The sequence below is a fragment of the Myripristis murdjan genome, chromosome 4 (assembly GCF_902150065.1).
Source record: "Myripristis murdjan chromosome 4, fMyrMur1.1, whole genome shotgun sequence".
In the NCBI taxonomy this organism is placed as follows: Eukaryota; Metazoa; Chordata; class Actinopteri; order Holocentriformes; family Holocentridae; genus Myripristis; species Myripristis murdjan.
In genome coordinates this window covers 7,419,023-7,428,187 of record NC_043983.1, presented here as the reverse complement: position 1 = coordinate 7,428,187, position 9,165 = coordinate 7,419,023, and positions in this window count along the sequence as shown.

The following is a 9,165-nucleotide window of genomic DNA, read 5'->3' as shown; positions in this document are numbered from 1 at the left end:
GGGGAAAATTGTTTTTCTGGTATGATGTACTCGACCATGCATTTGGTCCCATACTTGTTCTTCTCTGGTTATCTTTAACCCCCTCGGTTCATCGCTTTTCATTCAGTTTTATCTCACCCCAGGCTGATGGTGGGTTACTTAAGGCGTAATCTGATTGCCATTAACAATAGCTAATGCAGGGAAATGGTTAGCAACTTCAGCACAGCCCTGGTCTCTGTCTCATCTGGCTCTGCTCTTGGCGGTGACATAGTCCTGGCAGTGGGGTGATTAATGTGATAGGTGGAATTTGTCTCGTTATGTTGACACCGGCTGATAAATGCCTTGTAAACAGCCAGTCACAGCTGTTAATGCATCATCATAATCCAGGATTAGGAGGTGCCAAGCAGGACCAATAAATGCAATTAGCCACTGACAACATTAATTCGCCCATACTGTGAGTTTTCTGTGCCCTGTCCATTCTGAGGGAAGCTGGAGCGTGTCGTGTGATTCTTTGCCGGGGTCACAGGGGATAAGCACGCTGAACATCTCCCCTTTAAATAAAGAATGGCTAACTCAATTTATGTTCGCTACAGCTCCCAATTTGTGGAATATCAACTCCAAGTTAGATTGAAATGAAAACAAATATCCCCGCTTTGTATCTCTAATCTATTTGGAATTATGGAATTATCAACAGGGGAATAAGCTGTGCTGAAAGTCTGGAAGGAGAAAATCAAAGGAATAAACCGTACACCTCACTCCCAGTGAATAGGAGTGCAAAAACTCAATCATGAAGCTGAAACTCATCATGCAAATGCTCTATTTCACTGTTCCACGCCTATGTCATTCCTAGAGAAAAGACAAGACAGGTGACTTTTAAATGTGATTGGTCGTTAGAGAGGTCACCAAGACAGCCATTAACTTCCTGTCACTCATCCCCGTCATGCCTCATTGGTGAAAGTCGTGATGCATTTCTCCATGTTTTTACTCACCTCACTTACTTTCAGCACCTGGGACTTTAGTCTGATGTTTTTTTTACAGACTTATAAAGACACCCCCCCACCTTCCAGCCGGCCCGTCCCATTACCAGAGTGATGGTCAATTGAGATGATCAATTTGCATAATGGAGCGTTAAATTGGGCCCATCACACCCACCTCTCAGCAGCTTGTTCCCATGGAGGACTCAGTGAGAATGGCAGTTGCTCTTGAAAGGATGACATGTATCCTCCATGCTGGAGTATCCTTTCCCCATTCAGTCTGAAGCGTTTGGTCGGTGGATATGCCACTGGTTACTGAATAATTTAGGCTCTTATTCATGACTCTGCAGTAATCTGTTGCTGAAATGAAAAGTTCATGCAAAGGGAATAGTGTTCCCAAACCCAAGAATGAGAAAAATAAATGTTAAGGTTCAAAGATAAGTTAAAGGTAAAACCCAGTCTCAGGCTGAGGTTTCCTTCTAACCTTATAATACCTAGGAACAAAACAAACAAAGAAAAAGTCATTCAGAAGCGCTGTGATTTATTCCTTTCAAGAACACCCAACCGAATATTACATTTTCTTGACTTATTTTTTCAAAGTGTTTCAAAGTTTTCAAATCATTCCATCTACCATGCTCATCCATCCTCATTACCTTAATGACATCCTTAATTGTGATGTCCATCCTCACAGTGACCAGTGGCCACTCTTGGACATGGAGCAGATCATTTTGATTAACGCCCACCAAAGAAATCCAAGCCTCTAATCTTAGGCAGATTAGTTGAGCTTTTTAGAAGCATGTCAGTGCCTGGGGAACTGTGACAAATTGCATCCAAGGAGTTGCTTGGATCTGACGTTGCCGGGCTGTGATTGATGTGTGTGTGTTGTGAGTGGCAGCTAGAAACGAGATAAAGCCGTCATGGTCTTGCTCTCCAACATGTTGCCTGTATTTGGGAGTTTTCCTCTCGGGAACATGCTGTCCAGTGACCATTAAGGGACTTTCTCCTTGCTGTGCAGGTTTTGTTCACTGGCCATTTGTAAGTGCCCATTTGGCATCGCTGGCAAGAATGGGTGGCTGGCAATTAAGGTAAAGCTAATGAGCTTGAGTGTTCCACTGAGGTAGGTTGAAATGTTTATTCAGTCTCGAACACAGTAATTTGAATTGATTTTTAGATCCACTTATCTAAAATAAAACGTACAGTCTGTGTCTGCATTGTAACTACAATCATACAATGTGGAGGGGACATTGTCCATACAAGTGATTTGCTCATGTCAGGAATAGCAACTGGAAAACTTCAGTTCCCATGAGTGCATGCTATCCTTTCCTGCCACAGGCATCCTGCTAGGCTGCTGGCAGCCTATCAACCAGGGCCTGACAGGTGATTGACAATAAAGAACAGGATTTGGAGGCAGGTATAAAGCAGTGGGCTGATTCGTTGGCTTGTTTTGTCAAATTTTTTGTGACTTGCTATAGGATGAAAGGGGTTTGTGGAGGAGGTTGTGGAGGAGGTTTTTATACTCATAGGAGCCAAAGAAGGGGAGCTTAATTAAAATATTTACAAATAAATTTCCTTCTAAAATGAGATGCCCACCTTCAGAAAAAAAATCTTTCAAAATGATTGGCAGTGCAATATTAAAACACATGATGCATTATAGAGGACATTACGTAACAGTCTTTGATTGACAAAACTATAGCACTGTAGTACTTGGATATAAAATATTTTTGAGAATGAATTGCATAGTCTGACAGAGTTCCTCAGACATTGTGAATCACAGCAAATCTACTACATAGATTATCAATTAATTATAATATGTTAAATATCTTGTGTGTCCAGTATGCATATACCGTAATGCATATCTGTCTGTGTGTATTTGCATGTGATTCTACATACGTGAGTGCACATGTGCTGCCCTGCATGTCTGCGCATATGTATCTCTGTGGGTGAGCAAACAAGCCTTTGTGTGACTGCCTTTCTGTCTGAGCCTGCGTGTAGAGCTCTACACAGCCTGGTTGGTGGGGGGATTAATTGCAAAGGCTCTGCATGCATGACTGCGATCTAATTTACCTCCATCAGTTGATACACAATAGTAAAGGTCCCTAAACAGGCAGTGATGAAATACATCTAAAGGTCTCTTTCTCGTTAGATGTCTAGTCTAGTTACTACAAGTGCAACCTGGTGCTTCTATGCAAGGCTGTTACTGAGGCCAGGGCAAAAACATCCAGCTAGCTGACAGGAATCTAACACTTTCGTCGTTGCATTTCAAATGTCAAGCGCAAAAGACAACATGGCTGAATATTTGCTCCTCTATGCTCCAGATCCATACCATTAGCATAAATGGAGAATCAATTATTTCAGCCCTGATGGAGCTGATTATGCAGAGACAATAAAGGCAGAAGGAAGGAGTCATAATTACAAGATGACCTGTGTCGCCTTTTCCACCATCGCTGGCATCCCGGCACCAAGTTGGTATTTCATGGGTGAGCCGGTAATTACATGATATGAACTACAGGGAAAGAGTGAAAAGAGATTCGCCCCTGTTACCACATTTGCACACTTCTGCACTATAGCACACATGAACCTCCATATGGACAAACTCAATAACCCCATTGCCACAACCATGTTGTCAGTGCCCACCCACATGCCCACTCTTATCCACTACAACAGAAACACGAACACATAGGCGAGACACACGCATACCCACACTCAGCAAAAATGTTGACTCTTCAATTTACATTGTAGCGTCAAATTTAACCGGTGTGTCAGACTCTCAGTGCTGCTGTCCATGTGATGATAATATCCGGTGTAGTGCTCTGAGGGCTGAGAGATACAATTCAAATGGCTCTATCTCCTGAGGCAGAGGCGCTGTGATGTGCCAGCCAGTCGGCAGCACAGCCAAAAACCAGGCAGTGCACAGAAGTGAGGCTTCACTTCCATCTCATGCCTGTCAGAACGAGAACGGGGGGTAACAGAGGGGAAGAGAGAGAGAAAGCCAGGGTGATAGGGAGGATATGTGAAAGGGATGCAGGGAGGGTTGTGAGAGGGATGTTGGTGGGAGGGTGTGGTTGGGGGGGGTCAGCGACAAGCTTTAGCCCTGGCGTAGCTGGTGAGGTGAATAAAAACGCAGCTCGCAAAATCATCTCCAGTGGATGCCAGGGGAAATGTCATGGAGGTAATATTAAAAAGCCACAAATGACTATTTGCTAAATGAGACTTGTGCCTGCATCTTTCATCTTTAATATTGAATCCAGACCAGATACCAGCCTGTATGCCATTAACCCTTTGCTGACAGGCCGGTCACAGCACCCATCTGCAGCATGACAGAGCATCAGGCATGTGAGGCAGAAATCTCAGCTTTATCTGAGTTCAAAAGATCCCCAGCCTGCTGGAGTCATATAATGAGAAGGCATGGATATCCCACCGCATTATATCTGAGTGATATTAGGAAATATGTTCCACGGTGGTTTGAATAATTTACTCCGATGGAAACATGACACCTCTTGAGGATGACTTTAAAGGCTCCACTCTCCCTGCCCTTGTAATAATGTTGACTATCTTTGTGCATGTGAGCAGCTTGCATGTATGTATCAGACTGAGCGGGAATCACTGTGAGATCAGACACTGTTTCGTCAACTCTCTTCCAACGTCCCACATCAAGCTTTGAAGTGCCTGCCTGCAAGGAATAATGAGGATGCAAGGTCATTTGGGATGACTAGGGTACCAGCCCACACACACACACACACACACACACACATACATACAACTGCACATACAAACATTTCTGAAATCACCACTCAAAATGCAGAGAAACGGTGAGAAGAGGAAGGAATGAGAGAAAATCAGACAGCTATACAGATAACAGGGAGGGTTGTGGGAAGAGAGGCAGAGAAGGAGAGAGTGCACAAGCAACAGGAAGAGATGGAGAGCAGAGTCAAATGAATTGTACTGCATTATGACTTCCATTTGACTTGGTCAAACCTGCAGGGTAAATACTTGAAAAAAAAGAAAAGTGGTGATTTGACTCCTTAACAACCGTCCAAGACTCGTCAATAAAAAAAAAAAAAAAAAAAAAAAACTGGATGCGAATATGCATAAGTATGAAGTGAGTTGCTGAGTTACTATATATGTGTGGGTGGAGTGGGTACTGTATGTGAAAAGGTGACATAGTGGGTAATACAGTATTCTATGCTTTTCAACTCCAACTTGTGCAAAATGACGGTGGCATACCTGTTTACTTGATGGACGTAAGAATAAATATGACCTAATGGAATGCCCTGAAATTGTGAGAAAGTGAATCTTCTTCTCGCACAGCTCGAACCCAAAATTCCTTGCATATCATGCCACAGTGCTGCCACCTCATAAGACAGCTGGGCACAATTGTGTCTGGCAGATGTCAAGGCATCCTGGCAAAGCAACACAAATCTGGGACAGTTGGAGTCAGGCAAGAAACAGACGGGACATTTTCAAAATCCATGCCCCCACGAGAGGACACTGTTGATATATGGGCCCAGAACTCCATATATTATTATTGATGTCCCTCCTCTTTTATTATTTCAAACTACTTGAGTTTAACATATCACATTTCAGATGAAAAGGTAAGTGGGAATATGTTTTCATCATCATCAGTAAATTGGGTTATTAAATAGTTGAGAGGCCTCTTATTTCATACTCCATCAGAGTGTATGTGAGTGTGTGTGTATGTGTGTGCGGAATATATCAGGGGCTATATGGCTAGCTATTTCATTCTCTAATAACCTCTGTTGAAATGAGAGTTTTGGGGATTGAGATAACAGCCGATTATCACTCTGTGTTATTGTGATAAGCATGCAAAGAAAACTACTCAGAGACACTGGGCATAGCCAATTATGAATATGAAAGCCTATTCACTGAGTCAAGATCTATTCTTTTCAGACAGTAAAAGCCTGACACAATAGATATCCTCTGCTGATTCTCAAATGACTTCCTGTCATGTTGATACAGATACAGGTTTAGTGGAAGTCTATGGGTGTGGTGAATTATCAGTATGGACGCCTAATCACACAGCAAACACCTCTAATCTGCCGCGCATTATTTCTGCATTCCCATAAATAGCCAGTCATATTCATACAAGTCCACGCTTTGTGGCTGCCTGCGAGTGTGGTGAATTATCATTGTGGACACCTGTCTTTAAAAACAACAACAACAAAACAAACAAACAAACAAAAACATTGGGTACCAGAGCTTTTGTCAAGGAGAAAGACACATCGTCTCCCAATATTCCAGTCAGAGAGATACCGATCCCTATTTAGTGGTTATCTGTGGCTGTGGTGATTTATCAGGATTTACCCCCTAATCACTAAATGAGCAACGCACACTCTCTCTCTCTCTCTGCATTTCCATAAACATCCACTCATATCAATACAGATGCAGGTGTATTTGATATCTATGGGTATGCTGAATTATCAGTATTGTACTCATATCAATACAGTGTCTTTGGGTGAGGTGAGAGATCAGCATGGCCACAAGAGCATTATGTAACGGTGCGCAGTGGTTGAAATTTCTCTGAGATAACATTGTCTCCTTGCATTCCCATTAATTTCCAGTTCAGTGGACATCTATGGGTGTTTTCTGTAAACAACATGGATGCCAAAAAACCTGATTGATTGCATTGCCTTTCAGTTTCCCTTGTATTGATGCAGACCCTGGATTTGAGTATCAAGACATACAGTGTGTTTTTGTTGTTGTTGTTGTTGTTGTTGTTGTTGTTGTTGTTGTTGTATTTATTTATTTATTAACACTTGGATGCTACATGCATTTCCTAACACGGAGATCATTTTTCCAAACCTCTATCAGTTCTCTGCACTAAAATTCTGCTTGGCAATTCAACAGGCAACAGTTCATTTCATGCCCAGAACTTCCAAAACACTGTATACGTGTAAACACTGTATACAAAATCAAATCATTCCACCAAAACACAGGCACTAGTTTTCTTCAAACAAGAACACGCCTAAAAAAAATACTAAGAAAATAGTAGCTTGAGAGTGGCAGCATTATTTTATGTCAGTTATTGTAGTTGATCCTGTGCTCTTTATTCTTTCAATTGAATACTTTTATCTTTTGCTATTTGTATTACTTCATTCTTTGGTTGGTAATATAAAAGTGTGTATATTATATTATATTATATAATATTTATTTACCTTCCACAACAAAACAACATGACACATCTTCATAGAATGCACAGTATGTGTTACAGGAATGACTCACAAAAGCTGCAGTAAAGGCGTCAGCATGCTTTATTCTTGCCAAGGTTATTGGCACACAACACATACAAAATAAATACTGTAAAATGAAAAGTAACGGAAACAAAAACAAATTAGCACAAGTCATGCTGGTCCTCGTCATCTGGCCGTATGCTCTCACCAACATTTCAACCTCATGTTCTCTCTTGCAACACCAGGGAAGGAATGGCTTTGCATGCCCAGTCATCTCTGACAGACTTCTGCTGAAATGTCCAGGAGACATCTGACCATGCGGTTGGTCTCATTTACATAACTTCAGTCAACAGTGTATCACCATTTGTTTCCAGTCAAATCTAGTATGCCAGATTATGAACTTGATTTAAACAGTTTTGAAAAGAATATGTACACATTTGCAAAATGGGCTGTAGTTTCTGTTTTTCTGGCGAGTATGAATGAGTAATTCATTCAAGAATTTTAAAAACTGAATGCATTTTGTGTGAAATATTCACAGTTTGGGCGACTATCCACAGTTTGGGCAACTTAGCGTGCTGTTGTGCCGAAATGTGAAAAACCTAGGCTATAGTTTTAGGCGGGGGTTTTGCGAAAAACAGATTTTTAAAATTATTCTTGTATTAAGTGCAAAATTTTTATGGTAATGAAAAATAAAACTGAAACAAAAAGACAGGCAAGCTGCCCATCTGTTGTTTTTTTCCACCCTGTTTGGCACCCGTCCAACAACAGGATGTGAAACGATTTTTAAGATTCTCTCTTGTAGGCAGTTTTTCCCCCTCAAGGATGGCAAAATCATTTACATTTTGAGTGGTCATTTTGCCTTATTAGTTAAGATTAGGTAAAGGGTTAGTGTTAGGTTTTTCTATGTTTCAGCCCAAAATCACCTCTCACAATGAAATAGCCCTGTGAAAGAGCCCTGGGTGTTTCAGTTTTGGTGTTTCGTGTCTCTGATGTTCCTATATGGGGTTAAAAGAAATGATATAGTTCAGGAAAACATTGTGGGAAGTATGTGTCACTGATGATTTACAGTGCTCAAGCAACACTGGCATTTGTCAGAAAGATTCACAACCAGACTTGAATGAAAACTAAGAAGTCACCCTTTAAATTGATACTAAACAAAATATTATAAAACACTGATAAATGTTGTGACCATGAGCGTAAATCTCAGCGTAATCTAAAATGCAGTTTACTGTAGGAGATGTTTAACTTAATGAGCTGATTACTGTCACAAAGCTGTATTGAGAAGACAATGTGGCACTTAGAAATATATCATTCAGTAGATTCCAGCTTCCATTGGTGTGTGCAATCCCTACCAAAGTAGGCCAGGCAAGGGAACAGGTGAATGCAATCACCAATCACTGTGACTTCACCTAGCCTGGAACCACACAGAAATGAAGCTGATTAGTTAACTTAGGTTCAGGTGCAGGGCCACACCTCTAATCACCCATCAAGCCTGCTTATACACCTGGTCAACCCATACGGCTCTGTTTGTCTCAGATTTCTTGGCCCACACTCTCTTCTCTTCGTCCATCCACTTTCTGACCTCTGCTCATCCCTACCCACATCCCGTCACCCCTCCCATCCCCTCTGATTCACTCCAGTGCCTACCTCTCACATGTCTTATTCTAGTACTGCCTGGGGGGCCTGTAATCAGCTCAAGTGGAACCACGCCTGAGACGGAAGCCCACACTGAGTCTCCCTCTGCCACGTCCTCCCAAACCAGCCTAACCAATGACATCCTCCTTTCACCTTCACCCCTTCTCTTTACATCTGCTCATCCGCCCTCAGTCAACCTTTAAATGATATTTTGATGTGGCGTGGTGCTTGCTAGTGAATCTCTAGCAGTGTACACTTTCACCTGAGGTATATCAATCAGTCAGACATTTCAACCAATAATCATTAAAAGCATAATTTAAAACACTGACAAAATTTCCACTCAGGAATGTTAACCAAAATATGGTCTAGAGACATGGATCTTTTCAAAA